Consider the following 25769-nt stretch of genomic DNA (forward strand, 5'->3'; position numbering starts at 1 on the left):
CTCACCCTTGAATTCGATTGATCACTGATCTTCTAGACGAGGTCTGTCAGTAGCCGCCTAAAGATGCCCTACACTCAACAAAGAAAGAGCAAGTGCAGTATCAGTACACAACCACACTGTACTGGTAGGATCACACGACTATCCCAATAGTGAAACATATATAAGTCATTAGAACATAATAAACATGTATACACCGAACATATATAATATCATTTATCACTTACGAACAACGTACAATTTCACAATCTCAAGATATACAAATATGCCAAGTCATTAGTCCTATCACGGAACCCATACCGAAACTGTTAGTGTACCGGTACGTGATACCCGATCCAAGTTAGTGTGCCGGAAGTGACACCCGATCCCATATATGCGCCGGAACGTGGCACCCAATCTAAGTTAGTTTGTCGGAACATAACACTCGTTCCATTTCAACAAGCCACAATCACAATCACAATGTACATTCTCATAATCATACAATCAAGTCATGATTCACGGCATAAAATTATTCAATCATCCTCATTTACGATTAGTGTGATCAATAATTCAACATTTGCATAAATGCATGCATTATAATAAAGCAATTACAGATACATATCGCACCAACATGAAATCACAATCATCACCTACCTCGAACAAAGCTTGAATCCCCTAAGAAACTTGATTCTTCTCTTTCCGGATTCTTTTCGCTTGTTCTTGGTCTACAAACAATCAATATAACACGAGGATCAATAAACAAGACCTAATTACCCAAACTATAATCAATAATATCCACCCTAGGTCGAACCCTTAATCCCCATACCCAGATTAGGGCTTTTTCCACCATAAATCCCAGATTAAAACCCTCCTCCATCGATAATTATCCAAAAAACTAAGTTCTACGGATCGAAAAATGGATTCACCGAGTAAAAACCTTACCTTTGGTGCTAGAAGAGGTGGAAAACCTTCAAGAAATAACCCTGGGTCGTTCCTTAACTCTCAAGGTCAAATATTATAAAATAAAATGTTTTTGAGGTTTATTTCTGATTTAAGTCGCATCTGTCCCGCCACATCGGTCCTCACCCTGCTACAGTAGCCCCGTCCTAGCGAAAAAATCCTGCTTTAGCGGCTTGCATGGAAAAAGTGAGAAAATTTATGAGTTTCCAACCTCCATTTCACAACACATATTTTCCCCATGACACTCAGAAAATACCCGTTCACGCTAAGATCAGTTTCGAGAGTTGTACTCTCTCAAATTTGATTCTGTAAAGTCGTATGGGTTCCTTAATGTCTTAGCTATCTGCTCATGTGATCAAATTCATGATTAGATCTCCCATTTGTTACTAGATTTCCCTAGACCTTACTAACTCCGATTTCGTCCAAATTTGGGAGAGGTTGGGAAATTTCAAGATACTACCAAAAAGTTTTTCGGTCCAAAAATTTTCCCCATTGGATTTTCTATAACGACGGGAACCGGTCGTTACAATAGATACCAATTTACCCATCACTCGTCCCTGAGTGACAAACTAGGACAAACTGCCTAATGCAAGAGTGGAGTAGTACCTGAATCAATGAACAACTGGGATACTTGTCTCGCATGTCCTTCTCGATTTTCCAAGTAGTTTCCTCAACTAAACGATGCTTCCATTGAACCTTCACGGACTTAATCTTTGGTCCTCAGGTTCCGGACATCACGATCAAGAATTGCAATCGGTTCCTCCTCATACTGAAGGTCTTTGTCTAACACAACTGCGTCCCACTTTATGATGTAATCCCCGTCACCATGATATCTCTTTAACATGGATATATGAAATACCAGATGAACTCTCGATAGGTTAGGAGGTAAGGCCAACCTATAAGCCACTGTCCCTACACATTCAAGAATCTCAAATGGACCAATGTATCGAGGACTAAACTTACCCTTCTTGCTAAATCTCATCACCCCTTTCGTAGGTGATACCATAAGAACCTTCTCACCCATCTGGAATGCCATGTCCCTCACCTTCGGCGCAGTAAGTCGGGATCGCATATCCACTCGGCGATCCGCCCTTTGGTCGATTCTATCACCTTTTTTCTTTGGCCTTCAACATCTTCAAGTTCTATAACTTCGGGCGATCCAATCACTGTATCGCGAAATCATTCGGCGACACACCGACTGCTCCTTTCTCTCACTGACTCAATTTTCTCCTTCAGGGCTTGGCCCTTTAGGGGAGGTAATTGCCACTCGGTGACTCGCCTAATGGATTAGGCGATCAACATGCCTTCTTTTCTTCGTTCTTTCAGCTGCCTTGTTCCTTTTTGCTCATTAGTGTCCATGCCTTGTTCCTTAATCCAAATATCTGGAAATCAAGGATTTTACATCAGTTATTGGCACAAAATAAGCATTTGAGGACACTAAATCTATCAAAATAAAGCCCTAAATGAGTCCAAATCGTGGACTCATTAATCCACTAGCTAATCAACCTATGGGGGAACATAGTTAAGGGATAATGATATTGCTACTAGAAACCCGGTATTTACTCAGGAGAGCTTCCATCTCATGAGATTGCTTCTAGAAACCCGACCTCTACTAGGTTGAGCTTCCATCACATCATCAGTATTCTCTCGTTGCTAAGCATAAAAACCACAAATAGTCATTTCTTACTTGACTTCATTATTCATGGAAAGGTTCCCTTGGAGAACCATCCAAGCTAGTTTCATTAGGATAGCTCTTACTCTTTGATTCAGTTAGGTGAGAAAGCCTTTCAACCTAAGAATTCTTTCAATGTGAGAAAACCTTTCACTTAATGCTATTATGTGTTTATGAGAATATACTTTCACAACACAACGTCATCATTGGTACTTTACTCTCAAATCACCCTTAAAACATTGGCATAGATTTCATAAGAAAATGCATAAGTCCACAATTTACCTCTTGAGGTTCAAATCCCACTTTCAATCATCAACATTTAGAAAACATGGGTTAGATATGGATTTCATCATAAATTCATGTAAAGCTTGCAATACATGCTTAATTTCATAATACTCTTCCTTGAAGATAAAACATTCCACATCATATGATTCATAACTTGAAAACACGGGGATTACATGGGTTCATGGGGGAAATCATCATAAAATCATTGTAATTCATCAATTCATGCATAAGAGATCATAATTTAATCATTTAAATCTACATTAAAGAAAACCCATGATAATTGAAGAAAATCCTAACCCAATTGGGGAATTATAATCTTTGAAATTGAGGAATCTGGAAAGTCCATGGATGAAAGAAATTCATGGATGAAAACTATTATACCTTGATGTCAAAAGCTTGAAAGCAATGGAGGATTTGGAGGCTTGATCTTGAAACCTATATTCTTCTTCAATTTTTAGAGAAAGAAATATTTGGAGAGGAAGAGCTTGATCAACTTTTAGAAATTTAAGAGAATGAATTTAGTTTGGGTGATTTGGGGGTTTAGAATCATTATATATCGCTTTGGGTAGAAGGAAAAATTACTTCGTATTGAGTTAAAATAATTGAGAAAATACCAATAACCCCTGACTAAAAAACTACCGAATTGACACACTGGAAGCCTATCACGGGTCGTCATGACCACCACGGCCCATCAAACAGGCCGTGAAGAAATTCAGCCTGACGGTGCTTCACTATTTCGGGAATAACTTTTTACTTTGAGATGGGAATTTGGAAAACTCGGTGGAGTTTGAAAGAGGGCTCAAAAACCTTTATTTTATAGGTCATGGGCCACGTAATTTGTTTTGAGCTAAAAGATATGATCGTTTGAAGTTAACTCTAAACTCTACGTCTAAGGAAAACACTTCACGGATGACTTCACAATCCGTGTGGGGCTTCACGGGCCATTGTGATGCCTGTGGCCCTTGACCAGTAACTAGGGGAGGACCCCTACTTACTTGATCCCCTTCACGACCACTTTGATGGCCCTTCAACCTCACCACGGGCCGTCTAGGCGTCCGTCAAATTGAAGCTTACATGGGAAAAATTTGGAAACCTACCACGAGCCCCTCAACGGACCGTGGTCCCATTCACGGCCCGTTTAGGGCTATGTGGAAGGTTCTATGGTCTACTTTTTGGGCTTGTGAGTTTCCCACTTGACCCATTTCTAGCCTTTCCCGAATTCGAGGTGTTACAGTATCCAAATATTCATTATATTGTATAAAAAAATAATCAGAAAAAGTAGGGCTAGGAATTTGGTAATTCTATTTGATTTCAATTTTTTGGTCGTTGAGTTTGTTGTACCGAACACAAACTGAATTAATTCGTTTCGGATTTACTTTTTGTAATTTGGTTTGATTTATTAAATTCAATTTTTTTTGTTATGAAACTAGGAGTTGAAACCACAGTAGTACTTGAGAGTAGAGTCTGGACATTGTTCACTAGACATCATTGGCTAGACGCCATATGCTTGCCGGAGGAAGCTACAAGTTGCTGCTTAGTGGAGCCTGGAAGTAGAATTCAAAAGAGAAGGTGCGGCGGAAGAGTAAAAAGTCAAAGACGATTAAAATTCAAAAATTCAAAAAGACAAAAATGAAAACCTAATGCCTAAGGGCAAAAAGGAAATAAAAGGCTTAGTACTAAAAATATGTAATTTTTCAGGCTATTATATAGTGGGAGATTTATCCAGTGCACACAAAGTGCTCACCCGAAGGGCAGAGGTAGTAGCGACGGCGGGTTATCCCAGGGTTAAAAAAAAAATCCAATGTAAACATAATAATTACACAATATATAATATAGTATGTATACAATATATTAGTATATATATTTTGGTTAAACCAAAATATAGAAAATACAAAAACATGTTATCGAAAATTGAATCGAAATACCCAAAATATAAAAACATGTTACTAAAAATCTAATCGAAAACTGAAAAATTGAGCTCAAAAAATTGAAATAATTTGATTCGGTATTTTGGTTTTTTGGTATTTATGTCCAGCCCTAGAAAAAAAGTAAATACAATAATATATCGTTTCCTCTGTTCCTGCTAGACTTTTTTTCTCATTGTTACTGGAAGCAAGATTATTGAATTTTCTTCTCTTTTCAAGATTTATTTTCTCTTTTTATGATTTTGAACTTTTTTTCTCTCGATAGATTTGTTTCCTTGCTATTGTTCAGGTAGATTCATCTATATGGAGTCATTTTGATACTTTTATTTGCATTTCAGTTGCTATTGCAGCAATAGAGCCTCAATTAGAGAAGGGTATACCACGTGTAACCCTCTTTAAAGTACTACTATTTGCCATTGTAATCGTGAAAACACAAGCTTCAACAGAAATCCTAGAAAAATAGATAAAATTTGGAGGAAGAGAAATCACATTTTAGAGCCTTAGAAGAAGAGGAATCATGAACCAATGACGACGACACTTTGTGGTAGAAAAGAAGAGAAAACGCAACATCGTTAAGTTTGAATTTGGAAATAATTCAAAAAAACTATTCATGAAAAAAGAATAAGAAACAAATCATCAATGAAAGAGGAAAAAATGATGCTAATTTAGGGTTATACACTAATTTGGAGAGAGAAGAAAGGAAAGATAAATAATTTATAATTACAATGCCTAAAATTACACTAATTGAAAGATACTCTCTAAATTGAAAAATATTTATTAAATGGATAATATAGTTGTAAAATATAACTTTTTTATACTATAGTTATATATACAAATTACTACTCCATTTGTCCATTTTAATTATCATGTTGCGCTTTCAAAAGTCAATCTGACTAATTTTCAAATTGAAATTTGATTACATTAATTTGATATTTCAAACAAAATATTTGAATATTCAAAAGTTATACGAAAAGCACTATAAATTGCAATTTTTTGCATATCAATATGATAAAAAAATACATCGTAAAATGTTAGTCAAAATGCTTATCGTTTGACTCTAAAAAAGGAAACCATTACAATTAAAAGTGGACGGAGGTAGAAGCACCTGTTTACCTTGTTATGTAGATTTTCCAACTATCTTGAGATGCTCCTTAATTTGCACGGACCAATGCTCGTTTCGTTCTCCTTTGTCAATTCATTTATTGTCTTTGTACTCCAATTCCTTACCTTTGTTACATCATTTATTGTCTTTGTACTTCAATGTGTTACTTTTGTCCTATTATTTATTGTCTTTATACTTCAATATATTATTTTTTCGTATCACTAATTACTCTCATTGTCCCATATTAGTTGATCATTTAATTTTTACACGAATATTAAGAAATCATAAATAAGAAGGTAGTTTTACCAATTCACCCCTTAAGAACATCTTCGAAACTTTACAAACAAGTGTGACCACTTTTAAAAAGAATCAATTACAAGGGTAATATGAGAAAAAATAATTAATACTTTCGTGATTTAATAAGATGGTCAACTAATGATAGACAACTATTTTTAGTATAATGATCAACTAATATGGGACAATTTTTTTTAGTATAATGATCAACTAATATGGGACAGAGGGAGTACTTTTGTCCCCTTCTCATTTATTATTTTTATCCTTACTTTTATCATTTTCTCATATGTTTATTTTTACTAGTTATATTTGAACTTGACACACTTATTAAGAAAAATAATGACTGACATGATTATTTTACCACACTTTCTCTATTAATTGATGTTGTAAAATCTAAATTAATGAAATATATATTTTTATAGTAGTTTTTTTGCTTTTGTAAATGAAATCAAAACATATACTCCTTCTATTTTAACTTGTTTGTCATGTTTTTACTTGGCATTGAGTTTAACAAGTAAAGAAGACTTTTGATTTTTTTGTTTTATTGAAAGATTGAGGCATACTCAATGATACTATGTCGGTATATGATATAATGTAATTGTACCATGAAGGATTGATGTATTTCACTGAAAGAATGAAACATACATCAATGATACCATGACAATATATAGATATACTATGATGGTATCAATACATACTGAACCAATTCTCAATGATACCATGTCAGTAAATAGATATATCGGATGATATCATGGAGGTCTCTCTAAAGTTTTGAAGTATACATCAATGATACAGTGACAATATATAAATATACTATGATGATAACGTACATGATCTGAATATAGGAACCTTAATGATACACATCAATATATGATTATATGGTTATGTTATCATTAATGAATGAGTAGTTTTGTGAATTAATGAATAAAGGAAACCTTAGTGCTACCAAAATTGTATATTCAGATATTGTGATGATATTATATATGAAATGATGAGTGTTATTAATTATATGAAACAATCTTTAATGATATTATGTCAGTTTATAGATATATTGTGATGGTATCATAGAGGTCTCACTAAAAGATTGAAACATACATCAATGATACAATCCTATTATATAGATATATTGTGATGTTACCATGGAGGTATCATTGAAAGGTTGGAGCAAACATCAATAGTATCATGGAGGTTTTACTGTGATGGTATCATAGATGATATGAGGAGTGTTACTATTTATATGAAACACTCTTTAATGATATTATGTCAGTCTATAGATATATTCTGATGGTATTATGGCGGTCTCACTGAAAGATTGAAATAGACCTCAATAATACAATGATAGTATATAGATATATTTGTAATGACCCGAAATATCATTTTGGATTTTTTGTACCATTTTACCCCTATCAATATTGACTCTGATTCATTTTTGAATTGATTTTGAAATTTGTTTCGAGCTTCGAGTTAAAAATTGTGAATTTTGAAAGTTTTAGAGTTTAAAAGTCTAGAGTGGTTAAAAATTAGTTTTTCATGTCTTTTGGAGTTCAACTCTTGGAATAAAATTTTATCGATTTCATCAGTTTCAAAATGTGGAAATTGGTCTAAGAGAGTTGTAGGTTTCAAATTCGGATTCTTTTCATGAAACTTAGGTCCTAAGTTGGAAATAGTGGAATTTTAGTCTTTGGGTTTACTTTGATCCACCTTCAGAGTTAGGATGCTCTAATTGGATTTCCGATAGTTCCATTGGATTCAGAGGATAATTTTAAGCATAGGAGAGGTCTTGATTGATTTTTGAGGCCATGAGCTTGATTTGGCCTTTTTAAGTGTTATGTTCATTTCTTGTGACCTTCACGAATTTTGGATCAAGGATACCTCAGAATAATATTTTGATGTTTCCATTGAGTGCAGAACAACGAGTTTAGTTGAGTAACATATTTTTTTTTATGTGAATAGGGTTTCAAACGAATCTAAAGGGTCTATGCAGAGATATTTATGTTGGCTGATTGTTACTGGTGTCGTAATCCTCACATTCGTGAAGGGGTCTTCGCTTTTGCGAGGGTCGCATTACTGATGATTGACTCACGTTAGTGATGAGTCCACAAATTGAACTCATTTAGAGCTATATTTTAATAGAATTAGTGTCCTCAAATGCATATTTTGTCTCAATAACTGATGTAAAACCTTAAGTTTCAAGTATTTGGAGTTTGAGGCAAAGCATGGACACTACTTGGCAAAAAGGAACAAGGCAGCTGAAAAGAACGAAGAAATGAAGGCCTGAAGATCACCGAGCCCTGTTGCCAAGTCGCTGATCGGCCTGGAGATCGCTTTTTGTTCCAGTGTGCTGAGCCCAAAAAGAGAAGGTCAATTTCGCGATGAAAAAAAGCAATCGGCGCATCACCGATCAGTTCCGCGAAGCAGTACTTTTATCGCCCAATGCCTCAAAATGCGAGAATGCTGAAGGCAAAAGCAGGAAGGGGATGAAATCGACCAAAAAGCGAATCGCCGAGCGTATCGGCGATCCCGATTAACTGTGCCGAATGGTCCTCCGCAACACAAATTATCAAACATTATAAATACTTGTTTTAAATTTCTAGCTTAGTATCACTTCAATTATTCGAACTTTTTACAGTTTTTAGAGAGAGTTAAGTTTTTGAAGGTTTTGGAGACTTTTTTCTAAGACCTTGAAGATTCAAATGGTTTCAACTCCAAGAAATTGGACATGGGTCTCGAAGATTCTTCACTCTTGATGTGTTTTAAGACTTAATTCTTCATACACATTTGATGGAAACTGATATTGGTATAAATTTTATCTCTTTTACATGTCTAGATAAAACTCCAATTCTTGGGGTGTGATTTTGTGAATATGGGTTAAATTATCTGTTGGGTCTTGCTTGTTGATGGTTTATTTGTTTTTTAAATGTGATTTCGTTTAGTAGTTGTGTATGAACTTAATGGGATTTTAGTTGCAAATACGATTTTATCTTAGTGTTTTTGGCTTACTCGACAGAGAGGTCGTAAAACTAAGACTACTAAATTGATAGCCGGTGGTATTGGGTCGACATGAGTTCAACTCGAGAGAGTGAACCCTAGTCCTTCTCCCACACATTCAATTTGAGAGAGTGAATGAGCTAAGGCCGAGTTTGAGATTAATGCGGAAACTTGGTGTTTGAGAGAAACCGAGTTGATTCGGGGTAAGTTGCTCGAGAGAGAATTTACCCCCACTATAGTCTAGCCTAGTCACAAATGCTTAACCAGTTTACTATCAAAAGTATGTACCTGATAGTCTAGTTTATCCCGTATTCCTATTACATCCCAAGAATCCCATCTCCACATCTAGTTTCCTTATATTTTTGCTCTTTTTAGTTGTTAATTAATACAAACCCCATTGATAATTGATGCTTGCACCACCCGTTAGATTTTGTATGTTTATATTCGATGATGTTTATAGCTATGACTAATTAGAACTTGATTTTATTTTTCTATTAATTTTTAAAACCACTCCCTGTGGGAACGATCCCAACCCTTGGTTAGGTTATATCACTACACGCGATTGTTTGGCACTAGATCCAAAATAGTGTCAGTTGATAACGTCGAACCTCAAAATGGCGCCACCTGCCGAAGAGTGGTGTTATTTGAGAATTGGTAGTTTAGTAAAATTTTTGGTCTTCTTAGTTGTATTTTATTAACTTTATTTTTAGTTTTGTTTTTCTTTGAGTTGTTGTTATAGGCAGATACCCTTAGCATGGCTGAGGTAAGTGGTGGCAAATTGGCTAAGACGAATCAAGAAGTCCAGAGGGAATTCAAGTTAACTGCACTGGTAACTCAGCTGAACAATTTGGCCACCAAAATATCAGAGGTGGAAAATCAATGCAAAAGTCAGGGGAGGTACATACCACCTCATGAGCGAAAAAAGTCTAGAGATAGGGAGAATAATTGTGTCGAGGACACACTACAAATCATTCTCCAAAAGATCAACGAACAAGATCGAGTGTTAGAATAGATGAAGGAGAATATTGAAGTGTTGAATAAGATGATTGGCACTCATTCTAGATCTATCCAGCTGATCAGGACACTCATGAGTTATACAATGCCTCAGCACCACTCAGATGAACTATTGAGGTTACCTAGAACACTAGGGCCAACCCCAATAATGGAGAGTGAGTAAGGACTTGTATCGAGCCACGACGTTAAGTAAGGCGCTTCTTGGGAGGCAACCCAAGGTCTTAATTGCTTTCTTTTAAGTTTAGAATAATGGTGTGTTGATTGTGTAGGATAACGTGAGGAAAATGTTGAAAAGTACAACTTGGCAAGTTAGAGATCCAGTGGGCGAATCGCCAACGAAGTCTGCGACCCTGACCGAGACCGCGTTAGACTTAAGACAAATTCAAAATAAGAGTTTGTAAAACTCGGCGAACCCTTGATACTATTGGCGAGTCACCGAACAGGTCGGCGAACACGACATAGTCCTCCGTTTGGACCTCCAAACTAATAGAGGTCTTGTAAAAACTCAGTGAGGTAAATGACCAATCTGCGAGTCGCCGATAGGATCGACGATCATGACTAAAATCGCCGAATGGGTGCGAACTGGACGGTCTTTAAAAAGAAAAAATGGTTTAAACTTCCTACTCTTTCATTTTCCCTCATTTTTAACCTTCCAAATCTAGCATCTATTTAGTATTTTGAATATTTTTGAACTTTATAAGCATTTTGGCTGTTGATTTGTGCTCGGAGTTGGAAAACTTTGCCACCTAGCATCACAAATTTATATTGTTCGGCAAAAAAAGTGGGTTTTCTAAATCCGGTGTTCATTTTTATCGCATTTTGTACTCATTTGCAAATGATCATATCGTATTGTCGTGTGCTGGGCCTCTCTGATAGGATTAAAATGCTTAAATGCCATTTTGTAATTTGCTAATCTTGCCCTTATTGTTTTGATCGTCGAATGCCCATATTTTTATGCCTTAAATTGAGTTAAATTTTATGGGGGTATGCTTGCATATTGGTTAGATTGGTAGGGTGAAGTTTGAGTAGCCCGTATTTGCGCTAAATGACGTAAATTGCATAATGATAGAGTGGGTGACACCATTCTTAAGGGCAAAAGTCGTCAAATAGTCAAATTTGGCAAAACTGGGAAAAATCTGAATATATCGCGGCAATGGGTGTTATGGGTCTAAGCTTAGTCTAGTGCATGCTTTGATTTTGTTTTCGGGGGTTGCAGGGTTGAATTCAAGAAGATGGGTTGAATATAGGCACATTGGGCCGTTTGGCGAGCTGGGTCGAGCTCACCGAACCACCCTGCGGTTCACCTAATGACCCCATCTCACCTTTAATTTCATGCTATATGTGTTTTTGGTTTCTGCAACTTTTGGCAAGAAGCCTGAATTCGCCAAAAGCACTCGGCAACTCACCAAAAGTCTTCTTGTTCGCCCTTTGTCTACACCCCTGAAATCTTGTTACACTGTAACTTTCGGCAGACAAACCCTTGCACACCGATAGCTTTCGGCGATTCACCGAAAGGACCTTCCCATCACTGACTTGCTATAATTTTTTAGCCAATCCCTTCGGCGAGCTCGACTTAGCTCGCCAAAGAGATTAGGCGATTCACCGAGTTGATCGGCGAGTCTGTCTGCAGCCTGTCCTTTGGTATGAATATTTACTAACTTTTTCCCAATGATTTGTAGACATGGCCAGACCTAAAGTTGCAGGGCGAAACATGCCACCCCGAGGGAAAGTAAAGGGGATTACACTGAATGAGAATTCAGCTGCATCCAAGGGCAAGACCATAAAACTCCACACAACTGGTGGAAAGGGCAAAGGAAAAGGTAAGTCACCGATATCACCAGAGGTCAGCTCTGACAGCGAAAGCATATATGACACTTACCTCACTGCTTCTGAGAGTGAGAGTGAGCACCAAGAACCTCAAACTGTGGCATCAGATGATGATGAGCTGGTAGCAGCACAAAAGGCAGAGCTACAATCTAAAATGTTAAATGATCCGTCCAGGATCAAAACCCCTCAGCCTGCCACTTCTACTCCTCCAGTCCAAGAACAAGCAATGGTGCTGGCACCTTTAGTACAGGATCCTCCTCCCAAGTAGTTGAACAGATTAAAGACTGAGGGATTGAGGACAATTCTTGAGGAAAAACGTCTGTCTACAGATGGGGTTATCGACAGGTACCGAGAAATAATGGATTGCTTGAAGTCTCATAAGTTCCAAATCTTCACCAAACCCCGTGGCCCTTCCATTCCAAATTGGGTCCGGGAGTTCTATGCCTCTTATGGAACCCTGATTCCACAAAGAAAGAAGCAATTAGCTGAATTTAAACCAGTCGATCACGTGGTAGTCCGAGGCAAGAAAGTGTTGTGTAACAGCACTACGATTAATGCAGTCTTGGAATACACTAATAATAATGCCAACCCTCACCAGTACAGGATGAAGACTAAGTCATTCGAGAAAATAAAAAACTGGTTGGCTCCTGTTATTTGTGATGGCACTCAAAAGTGGTTCGAGGTATGGGTCCTGATAATGAAAAGAGACCTGCATGTAGCTGCTAGGTATTGGATTGGCTTTATCAGCAGTACTGTAATGCCATCCCAGAATGAGTCCATTTTGCGCCACTCTAAGGTAGCTTGTCTTGGCGCAATCATTACATATGAGCGAATTAATCTGGGGATCATTATTACTTTAGAGATTCTCATGCGTGCCAAGCAGTGCCATACCTCTCTCTCCTTTCCAGTATTGATCACTGAGCTGTGCAGACGGGCTCGGGTCCCTAGAGATGTCAAGATAGATGTGGAAGTGTTTCCCATATACTCTACCGATATCCGGAGGATCGAGGCAGAATATTTTAAAGACCAAGCGGAGCAGAAGAAGAAGAAAACCGCGGTTATAGACACATACTTATCTCCTGCAGAGGCATCTTTGCCTACTCCGGCCCCTAGGACTTCATGTAATCCTTGTGTTGTATCTTCTGAGGCCCCTAGTTGTTCTGTTGCTGTGCTGCTTCCTAGACCTACTGTTGCTACTGTCTCCTGGACTCCAATCACCCAGACATCATTACTTTGAATAGGACATCTTGCCTATTCTGCGGATCGTCAGGCAACCAAGTTCGAGACATCTATTCCTGATATGATTCAGGCTGCTTTGACTGCTGTTGTGACACCATTGAGCGCTGACATTGATATCCTTACAGCAAGGATATCGGTGTGTGAGCGTCATCAAGGAGCCACCGAGGAGGTTACGACGTTAAAAATTGCCATTGCTGAGCTGAGAAAAGATGTGGACTACCTGAAATCCACTGATATGTTCATGGTTTTTGGAACAGTGGAGATTCCAGATGTTCCCAAAATGCCTCCAAATATCGCCAGACATGAAGATAGAATGGAGCAGACAGCCGAGCCTAAGTCAAAGGTAGATATTGATGAAGAGATGCTTGAGGAAACTGAGGGAGCTGCAGATGAGGACCTGACTAAGACTGAAGCAGTCATAATAGATGATAGATGCGGCTGTGCAGGCTTGCTTAGTAGGTACACCTTTTGCTGTTTCTTGTGAAGTTGGCTCTTCTGAGGTGATTTCGGGCACTGATGCCTAAGTACAGACTGCTGTACTGGGCACTGAGGCCCGGACAGATGGAGAGACTGCATAGATAGGATCCTTTCTTTACCTCCCTCTCTATCTTATTTTCTTTCACTTTTGGATACTTTACTTCATTTGCATTTGAGGACGAATGGTTTTTATTTAAGGTGGGGTGAGGCCCACCTTTTATGTGAATATTGATGTTTGTGTTTTGTTTATATTTGGGTCGTTGCGCTTAAAATTCTGTTTTACACTAATTTTGTAGATGTTTGGCTCCTTTTATTTTAAATTGTAAATGATTTTGACCCCTCCAAATTTTTTGCCCACTCTTGTATGTACTTGAATGTGGTTGTTCTTCAACAAATTTGAGTCTCGGTTTTGATCAATAGCGATGACTCAAATAGTGCTCATAATCGGACGAACATGAATATGCGGCTACGCTGAGACCAAGTGAAGTTACATAGTCAATGTGTGAACTCTTTACATCTCGTTGTGACTAGCCAACTATCAGATTGATTCTCTTGTGATAAGTGTTGCACACTAGCGAAAATGTTGAGTCTTGTTTGACTTTGGTGTCAATGCCTTGTGTGATGAGCTTAATGTGAACCATGCATAATAACACCTAGAATTTTCCCCGTTGGTCCGATCGACTAAGTAAGCCTATCTGTGGATATGATCTTAGGCAACTTCGAAGAGTGTGAGCCAATTTGACATAGACCTCTTTTGTGGCCTACCTTGTGAGTGTGTGAACCCCTTATGAACTCCCCATTGAGCCTTATATTTCTTTGGATGAAAACATGACCTTTCTTAATCCACTACCCATAATCCTTGTGATTCGTGGTTGATTGAATAGCCAACTTAGGCCAAAAGCTTAAGTTGGGGGTGTGGTGAAAAGAGAAGGCAAGTCAAAAAATGCAAGAAAAGTCCCCTTTAACCCATGGTGTTGAAAAAAAAATGGAACCCCTCCATACAAAAAAAGAGAGAAAGAAACGAATGAAAAAGAATTAAAAAGTTGTGGAATAAAGTACAAACGAAATGGTGTTCCGAACAATCCATGGAAGTGAATAGTGGGATGACTTATGAGCAATAAAGAAAATGATGAAAGAAGAGAAAAAGGAGTGTTGAAAGCACCACATTTCATGAGGATGAAAGTCACTGAGCCTAAATGACTATACCTTTGCACTCAGCCCCATTACAAGCCTTGAAAAGACCTTTTTGATCTTGAGTGAGCCGAAACAGTTGTTGAATGGAAAATACGGGCAAACCTATGGTTGAAAGCATGCATTGTGTTCTTCTTTATGAGAGTGAGCGTTGCATTTGATTTCAGAACTTTAAATGATTAAACTATTGTGTGTGAATATGGAATTATTCTTGGTGTGAGGGATTTTGAATTCCTTTGTTGAGCTCGAACTTGCATTTGAAGCAAGTATAGTGAGCTTGAGAATTTTTGATTATGGTGTGTCACAACTTGAGTTTTTGAGTATACAATTGATCCTTGCATAAGTAAGTTGAGTCTTGTTCTGTACATTCATGATTGAGTCTTGTGTAGTACTGTTTGAGACATCCTTTTTGAACTGCTGAACTTGAGTTTTACTTGAGGACAAACAAAACTTTAAGTTGGGGGTGTTGATGAGTCCACAAATTGGACTCATTTAGGGCTATATTTTAATAGAATTAGTGTCCTCAAATGCATATTTAGTCTCAATAACTGATGTAAACCCTTAAGTTTAAGGTATTTGGAGTTTGAGGCAAAGCATGGACACTACTTGACAAAAAGGAACAAGGAGGCTGAAAAGAACGAAGAAATGAAGGCCTGAAGGTCCCCGAGCCCTGTTGGAGAGTCGCCGACCAGCCTAGAGATTGCCTTTTGTTCTAGTGTGCTGAGCCTTAAAGGAGAAGGTTAATTCTGTGATGAAAGAAGCAGTCGACGCATTGCCGGGCAGTTCCGCAAAGTAGTATTTCTATCGCCCAATGCGTCAAAGCGCGATAATATTGAAAGGAAAAGCAGGAAGGCGATGAAATCAACCAAAAGGCTGATCGCCGAGCGTATCGGTGATCCCGACTAACTGCACCGAATTGTCCTCCGCAGCACAAATTTTCAAACACTATCAATACTTGTTTTAAATTTCTAGCTTAGTATCACTTCTATTATTCAAACTTTTTACAGTTTTTAGAGAGAGTTAAGTTTTAGAGGGTTTCAGAGTCTTTGTTCTAAGACCTTGAAGAATAAAAGGGTTTCAACTCCAATATATTGGACGTGGGTCTCGAAGATTCTTCACTCTTGACATGCTTTAAGACATAATTATTCATACCTAGTTGATGGAAACTGATATTGGTATAAATTTTTATCTCTTTTACATGTCTAGCTAAAACCCCAATTCTTGGGGTGTGATTTTGTGAATATGGGTTAAATTATATGTTGGGTCTTGCTTGTTAATGGTTTATTTGTTGTTTAAATGTGATTTCGTTTAGTAGTTGTGTATGAACTTAATGGGATTGTATTTGCAAATACGATTTCATCTGAGTGTTATTGGCTTGCTCGAGAGAGAGGTCATAAAACTAAGACTACTATATTGATAGGTAGTGGTATTGGGTCGACATGGGTTCAGCTTGAGAGAGTTAACCCTAGTCCTTCTCCCACACATTCAGCTAGAGAGAGTGAATGGGCTAAGGCGGAGGCTGTGCTTAATGCGGCAACTCGGTGTTCAAGAGAAAATTAACCCCACTATAGTTTAGCCTAGTCACAAATGTTTAACAATTTACTATCAAAAGCATGTACCCGATAGTCTAGTTTATCCTGTATTCCTATCACATCCCAAGAATCTCGTCTCCATAGCTAGTTTCCTTATATTTTTTCTCTTTTTAGTTGTTAATTAATACAAACCCCCATTGATAATTGACGCTTGCGTCACCCCTTAGATTTAGTATGTTTATATTCAATAATGTTTATAGCTATGACTAATTAGAACTTGATTTTATTTTTCTATTAATTCTCAAAACCACTCCTCGTGGGAACGATCCCAACCCTTGGTTGTGTTATATCACTACACGCGATCGTTTGGCACTAGATCCGAAATAGTGTTAGTTGATTACGTCGAACATCAGTTAGCAAGGGGTTAGAAGGGCTGACCTTTGCTTTCGGAGAGCCTTATCAATTTCGCGAGCGAGACTACCCAGTTCTACGGGTTCGAGTAAGCAAACCATGGGTCGTGATCGCGTAAGGGACCCTAGGTTCTCAAAAGTGATAATTGAGAGGGTTTTGGCTTGTAATTTTGGAGTTTTACCCCATTTTCCCATTTTGAGGTTTTGAAAATCGTTGGTGATTTTAAAAAGATTTCTTATGCTAAATCTTCTGGCAAAGACTTTGTAACCTTAAAAGTTCAATTTCCATTTGATCAATCGTGTTTTTTAACATAACAAAAAAATGGAATTTTAGATTGACAAAATTAAAGGTTTTCAAGAACTTGAGTTATAAGGTAAAATGATGATAATAACTAATTTTCACTCCTTTATCGAAATGGTTTTCACCAATGAACTCCAATGCCTTGGGTAACATTTTCAAGTAATTATTTTTGAATTCAAACCTTATTTTCTGGAATTCAGTTTTTGAGTTGATTTGACATATTTTTCAAAGTGTATGATATGAAAGTTGTTATTTTTGGAATCTTATTGTGCTTACTTTAGATTGTGTGGCTTTGGACTTTGTTCGGAAAGGAAAAATCTCAAGTCTCGAATTGACTTTTGATTGAATTAAGGAAGATGAATTTCTAAAACTTGTGAAACTTGTAGAATCTTGTATTTCCCTTCATTGTGTGTGGGGGGAGTAATGAAAATGAGGTGATTGATTCAACTATTCTAATTAATTGATCTTAATGATTGAAAATGAGATTAAATGAAAAAGGCAACGTGTTGATAATCGTGTTTTGTGAATTACCTTGATGTTGATCTCAATTTTTTGATTGATGAACTGCTTTAATGACATTATTATGGACTTGAATTGCTTGAGTTCATTGTTTCTTCCTTATGGTGAGAAATTACTTAATTGCATTGATTTCTATACACTATGATGAGAGACATGGTGATTATTCCAACGAGAAATGGTTCCGACAAGTTACATCATACAAAGCTAATAGGAAATAGTTCTGGCGAATGATATTGTGCCGATGAGAAATAGTTATGATGAGTGGTATTGTGTATATGGAAAATGGTTTCGGCAAGTGTTTGCTTATTATGGATTGACATGCTTGATACTTATGATTGATTGACTCTATACTTGTCAATTGTTGAACTGTGACTATTGGACTGTGATTGTTAAGCCTTGTGAGCTTTGTATTGTAAGTTGTTAGTGTAACACCCATGATTCAAAAAAGGATAAATTGCAGATTTTTAGAAGTTGCGGTGCCACAAACGGAGGCCACCTACATACTGTAGGTTGACCCATGGATCGTAGGTGGGGTCCGTGGTTGGTCACCTCAACTCATCTAGAAATTTTCCAGAAAAGGCATGAACCATGACGGGACCTACAAACCGTAGGTGGGACCACAGTCCGTGGTCCTGGTCCGTGGATTGTGGCCCACAACTCTCTGCTTCTGATGCCAAATGACTGACTGATAGGACGGACCGTTGATCAGTCCATGGTCCATCGGTCAAGCTCGCCAGTGGCCTCGACAACTTTTAAGTTAGGGTCGTTTTGGTCTTTTACTCTATGCCTTAGACACCTAAACTACGTTGTTTAACCCTTAAACTACATAGTTTTGGTCAGTTTAAGCCAAGTAAATTAATCAGATCTTTCCCTAAGCGATTCATTCATAAAAAAAATAGATCAAACCAGATGAAAAGGAGAAGAAGCAGTCGACCTAAAACCCTCCAAGAACGCAACAAGTTTTCTTCAGTTCCAACCCCGTAATCGAAAGATTTCTCCGTGAAATTCATCGCCATGTATGTGGGATTTCACTAGTGGATTCCTTTCATCTATAATTCCATGCATTTTATTTATCCAGGTGCCACCAAGATGTACCATGATTTGCGGGAAGTCTTTTGGTGGAATGACATGAAGATGGATATAGCAGATTTTGTTTCTAAGTGCCCTAATTGTCAATAGGTGAAGGTAGAACATCAGAAACCAGAAGGTATGACTCAAGAGATTAACATTGCTACATAGAAGTGGGAAGTGATCAACATAGAATTCATTACAGGTTTACCTCGTATTCGCAGACAATATGACTCCATTTGGTTAATAGTAGACAGGGTTACTAAGTCCGCTCACTTTTTGGCCGTTAAGACTATAGTTTCAACGGAGGACTACGCTAAACTATACATCCATGAGATAGTTAGGTTTCATGGGGTTTCTTTGTCTATAAACTCAGATAGAGGCCCTTAGTTCACCTCTCATTTCTGGAAGTCATTTCACAAATGTCTTGGTACTAGGTAAATCTCAGCACAACATTTCATCCACAAATGGATGGTCAGGCAAAGCGTACCATTCAGACCTTAGAGGACATGTTGAGAGCTTGCGTAATTAATTTCAAGGGCAGTTAGGATGTTCACCTTTCTCTTATAGAGTTTGCCTACAATAATAGCTAACATTCCAATGTTCAGATTGCCCTTTATGAGGCATTATATGGGCGTAGATTCATATTTCCAGTTTGGTGGTTTGAAGTAGGTGAAGCATCCTTGATTTGGCCATATTCGGTTCATGATACTATGGAAAAGGTTCATCTCATCAGAGATAGATTTAAGACAACTTAGACTTGTCAGAAGTCCTATGCAAATGTGAGGAGGAGGGTCTTACAATTTGAAATCGATGAATGGGTTTTCCCTTTAAGTGTCACCTATGAATGAGGTGATGAGATTTGACAAGAAAGGTAAGATTAGTCTTAGATTTATAGGTACTTACAGAATCCTGAAGAGGGTTGGAAATGTGGCTTATGAGTTAGAGTTTCTAGCAGAACTAGCAGTGGTTTATCTAGTCTTTCACATTTCCTTGTTGAAGAAGTGTGTGGGTGATCCGACATCTATTGTACCATTAGAGAGTGTGGTTGTGAAAGATAGTCTCACTTACGAAGAGGAGCAAGTTGAAATTCTTTATCATCAACTTCGGTGAAGGTTTTGTGGAGGAGTCAGTCCGTAGAGGGAGCTACTTGGAAAGCAGAAGCAGAAGAAGCCATGAAAGCCAAGTATCCTCATCTCTTTCCATCCGATTCTGTTTCAGCTTCAGGTAATAGTTCTTCTCTAGTCTCTGAGTTTACTCTTGCGTAAATTTAGTCTCAATATCTTCTTCCTTCTGTTATATATGCATTTCAGCATATTTGCATGTTCTTGGAACTCAGTTCAATCACATTACAGTTTCTAGTACTTAGTGGTAGGGATCGCAATTCCTTCCGTCCATATTCATCTAGTTTAGACTCCATTCGAGGACGAATGTTCCAAAAGGGGAGATAATGTAACACCCCAGATTTTAAAAAGGATAAATTGCAAATTTTTAGAAGTTGCAGGTGCCACCAACGGAGGCCACCTAAGGATCGTAGGTTGACCCATGTACCGTAGGTGGGGTCCGTGGTTGGTCACCTCAACTCTTCTAGAAATTTTCTAGAAAAGGCATGACCTACGATGGAACCTATGGACCGTAGGTGGGACCACGGCCTATTGTCCTGGTTTGTGGATCATGGCTCGCAACTCTCAGCTTTTGATGCGAAAGGCGAACTGACAGGATAAACCGTCGGTCAGTCCACGGTCCATTGGTCAGGCCCGTCGGTGGCTCCTACAGCTTTTAAGTTAGGGTCATTTGGTCTTTTCCCCTATGCATTGGACACCTAAACTACGTCGTTTAACTCCTAAAATATGTAGTTTTGGTAAGTTTTAGACTGGTAATTTAATCAGATCTTTCCCTAAGCGATTCATTCATACAAAAATTGATCAAACCAGAGCAAAAGGAGAAGAAGCAGTTGACCCAAAACCCTCTAGGAAAGCAACAAGTTTTCTTTAATTCCAGCCCCAAAATTGAAAGATTTCTCCATGAAATTCATCCCCAGGTATGTGTGATTTCACTGGTGGTTTCCTTTCATCCACTAGGTCCAATAACTATGTGCCCCTGTAGGTTTATAAGTCCCCTCTGTTGGGCATCAGATTTAGTGCTCACACCAGACATGCCTTTATACCCTGGTAAGGTATATTGGGTCCTCTCGATGAGGCGTATACATCGGACTCCATGTTTGGCTCACGTGGTTTTATGTCGATTAATAGTAGCTCCCACAGTCCTACTATAGTGCATTTGATCACGTTTTCAGTTATACTTCAGTATTCAGTCTCATCATGTTATGTACTTGGTCATAGCATTCAGTTTAGTTCTATTCACTATATATTAGTATTTCCATTATGTTAAGATTGTGTTATTGCTCAGTTATTCTTTGTTCAACTTATATATTTGTTCAACTTTATCCTATCTTGCATGCTCAGTACCTTCTAAGTACTGACGCATACTCTCCGCTACATCTTTTCGTGATGTAGGTTAAGGTCCTCAGTATTTAGATCACGTGTAGATCGATTCCTGATCCACATTCAACAGCTTCAGTGGTGAGTCCTCATACTTCGAGGACAGTAGAAATGTTTTCGTATTAAGTCTTTTATTTCAGTTTTAGTTTTTCTAGGGTTAGCTGGGGACATGTCCCAACAACTCTAGTTAGTTAGAGGCTTTTTCAGATATAGTATTAGATTCAACTTTAGTTTTGAGTGATTGTTCAGTATCACTAAACTCTTAGTATATTTTATATATTCAGAATAGTATTGGGTATTCCCCATCATTCAATTTATCTCATGTTTTAAGTTTCCGCATAGTATCTTCTGTTCAATTTTTTAAGTATGCTTTTGATATGCCAACTCAGGGTTAGCTTGGGGTCACTCGTGATCCTAGGTCCTGTGTTTATGTCAAGGGGAGTAACCTCGGGGTGTGACAAACTTTGTATCAGAACATTAGGTTTTAGAGTCCTACGATGTTTGAAAGCCGCACTAAGTAGAGTCCTTTTCATGGGTGTGAACTGGACTACATCTAATGAGAGAGATGCTACGAAGAGTTTTAGAAAAAACTTCACTTTCTTTGTTACTCTTATCGTGTGTAAGGTATGATCTAACCTCTCATTTCTAATTTGATGTTATGCATTTCAGATCATGCTTCCTCGTAGAGCTTATTCAAGGAATGCTAATACCCACAACACTAACACAGTTTCTCTAGTCCCAGACCTTGAGATTTCGAATGCAAAGTTCCGTAACCCTATCTAGCTTTTGGCTCAATGTATAGCCAATCAAAACAATCATCAGGTCTAGTTCCTACGAATGCTAGTGGTGGATCAGTGGTAGCTAGGGTCTGAGATTTTGTTAGGATGAATTCGCCAGAGTTTCTAGGGTCGCTGGTTGGTGAAGACCCCCAGAACTTCATCGATGAGGTCAAGAAAATCTTTGAAGCGATGTAAGTGATTGGAAATGATAGGGTAGAGCTAGTTTCCTACTAGCTTAAGGATATTGCTCACATATGGTCCACACAGTGGAAGGAAAATAGGGGTGAGAATGCAGTTCTTGTGACTTGGGAGTGTTTTACCGGATCTTTTCTGGACAGGTTCTTCCCAAGAGAGTTGAGAGAGGCTAAGGCTCATGAATTTATGAATTTGAGACAAGGTTCAATGTCAGTCCAAGAGTACGAACTTAAGTTCACCCAACTCTCGAGGTATGCTCCACATATGGTTGCCGATCCCAGGGCGTAGATGAGTAAGTTCCTATTTGGGGTATCTGACTTGGTGAAGATAGAGTGCATAAATTCTATGTTGTTGGAGGATATGAATATCTCTAAGGTCATGACTCATGCTCAACAGGTTGAGGGAGGTAAGCTTAAAGAACTAGCTAAAGACAACAAGAAGGATATAACATGCAACTATGAGTACTCTCAGCAGAAATTGAGTGGTGGAAATTGCTCACAATTTCAATAGAAATCTTCAGCCCCAACACCTTAATCCACTAGGTTTCGATAGGATAAAAAAGATAGGGCTTCAGGCTCTAAGTCTCAAGGGTGCGTTTCAGGACCTACATAACTTGTCCAAAGTGTGGTAAGATCAATCCAGGAGAGTGTCTTGTAGGAAATGAAGGATGTTTTAGGTGTGGTCAGTCTGGCCATAGGTTAAGAGATTGTACTTCTTCTAAATAGGGAAAATGAGGTAACAATAGTAGGACTCAGTCTGCAGTCCCATTAACCCCAGCAATTCGCCCAACTCAGTAAAGTGCGTCATCTTGTACAGGTGGTGGTCAATGCCAGAACTGGTTGTATGTTCTCTAAGGTCTCTAGGATCAGGAAGATTATCCTGATGTGGTTACTGGTACGTTACAAGCCTTTCATTTATATGTTATGCTTTGTTAGATCTACGGGCCACTCTGTCCTTTGTAACTCCGTATGTAGCAATGAACTTTGGTGTTAGTCCAGAAACTCTCTCAGAACCCTTCTCAGTCTCTACTCCTATTGGTGACCCAGTTATAGCTAGACGGGTATACAAAAATTGCCCCGTCACAGTCTCTCAGAAAGTCACCTCTGCAGATCTTGTAAAGCTAGAAATAGTAGACTTTGATATCATTCTAAGCATGGATTGGTTACATTCCTGTTATGCCTCAGTCGATTGTAGAACTAGGATCGTTCGTTTTCAGTTTCCAAGCGAACCAGTCTTAGAATGAAAATGTAGTAACTTAGTGCCTATGGGTTGATTTATATCGTACGTTAAGGCCAAGAAGATGATCTTTAAAAGGTACATCTATCATCTTGCTCGGGTTAAGGATTCAAACTCCGAAACCCTAAATCTTGAGTCAGTACTAGTTGTAAATGAGTTTCCAGAAGTGTTTCCAGAATATCTTCCTGGAATTCCTCCCCAAAGGGAAATCGACTTCAGAATTGAGCTCCTTCCAGTTACCTAGCATATTTCGATTCCTCCTTAAATAATGGATCCAACTGAGCTTAAGTAATTGAAGGGATAGTTGAAAGACCTTCTAGATAAGGGCTTCATAAGACCTAGTATCTCTCCATAGGGTTCTCCAGTGTTATTTGTGAAAAATAAAGATGGTTCTCTCAAAATGTGCATTGACTATCGGAAGTTGAACAAAGTCACAATCAAGAATAAGTACCCTATCACTAGGATTCATGACTTGTTCGACCAACTTCAGGGTGCTAGTCATTTTTTCAAAAATAGACCTCAGATCCGGTTATCATCAACTCAGAGTCAGAGATAGTGACATACCAAAAGACCCTTCAGAACTCAGTATAGTATTTATGAATTTTACTTATGTCTTTTAGACTAGCTAATGCTCCTGCAGCTTTCATGGATTTGATGATTAGGGAGTTGAAGCAATATTTGGACTTGTTCGTCATCGTCTTTATTGATGATATCCTCATTTACTCTAGGAATGAGGAAGAATATGCAACCAATCTGAGGGTTGTTTTGCAAACATTCAAAGATCGCCAGCTGTTTGTTAAGTTTAGCAAATGTGAGTTTTGTTTACAATCAGTTTCTTTCCTTGGGCATATAGTGTCTAGCGAAGGGATCCGAGTGGATTCTCAGAAAATAGATACAGTGAAGCAATGGCCCAGACCCACCTCTCCTACATATTTCATGAGTTTCTTGGGTTTAGCTGGTTATTATAGAAGGTTCGTGGAATGATTTTCATCCATAGCTTCTCCACTGACTAAGCTGACTCAGAAAAAGGTTAAGTTTCAGTGGTCAGATGAGTGTGAGAAGAACTTCTCAGAACTGAAAACTAGGTTGACTACATCTCTTGTTTTGACTCTACCAGAAGGTTCAGACGGTTATATGATCTATTGTGATGCATCCAGAGTTGGCCTAGGTTGTTTGTTGATGCATCAATGTAAGGTTATAACTTATGATTCTAGAAAAATTAAGGTGCATGAGAAGAACTATCCGACTCATGACCTCGAGCTTGCAGCCATAGTATTTCCCTTAAAGATTTGGGGACATTACTTGTATGGTTTTCACGTAGATGTGTTCACAGTCCATAAGAGGCTTCAGTATGTGTTCACCTACAAGGAGTTAAATCTTTGCCAGAGGAGATGGCCTATATCCTCAAGGACTATGACATGAATGTGCTTTACCATCTTGGTAAGGCCAATGTAGTAGCCGAAGCTCTTACCTGACTATCTATGGGTAGTGTAGCACATGTTGAGGGAGAAAGGAATGAATTAGCAAAATATGTTTACTGGCTTGCTCGATTAAGAGTTCGCCTTATGAACCTATCAGATGATGGTGTGATAGTTCAGAATGGGTCAAAATCTTCATTGGTAGCGGAGGTTAAGGAAAAATAAGATACTGATCCTACATTTATTTAATTGAAGGGGGAGCAGGTGTACTTCACTACCAGGGTCGTTTATGTGTTCCTAAGGTGGGTAAGTTGAGACAACAAATCCTTATATAAGGCCATAACTCCAGAATTCTATCCATAAAGGTGCAACCAAGATGTACCGTGATCTGCGGGAAGTCTTTTGGTGGAATGACATGAGAAGGGATATAGTAGATTTTGTGGCTAAGTGCCCTGATTATCAACAGGTTAAGGTAGAACATCATAAACCAGGAGGTATGACTCAAGAGATTAACATTCCTACATGGAAGTGGGAAGTGATTAACATAGACGTCATTACAGGTTTACCTCGTACTCACAAACAACATGACTTCATTTGGATAATAGTAGACATAATTACTAAGTCCGCTCACTTCTTGGTCATCAAGACTACATTTTCGACGGAGGAATACCTTAAACTCTACATCCATGAGATAGTTTCGTTGAATGGGGTTCTTTTGTCTATCATCTAAGATAGAGTTCCTCAGTTCACCTCTCATTTTGGGAAGTCATTTTAGAAAGGTCTTAGTTCCTAGGTAAATCTTAGCACAACATTTTATCCACAGACAGATGGTCAGGTAGAGCATACCATTCAGACTTTAG

The sequence above is a fragment of the Solanum stenotomum genome, chromosome 3, assembly GCF_019186545.1.
Source record: "Solanum stenotomum isolate F172 chromosome 3, ASM1918654v1, whole genome shotgun sequence".
In the NCBI taxonomy this organism is placed as follows: Eukaryota; Viridiplantae; Streptophyta; class Magnoliopsida; order Solanales; family Solanaceae; genus Solanum; species Solanum stenotomum.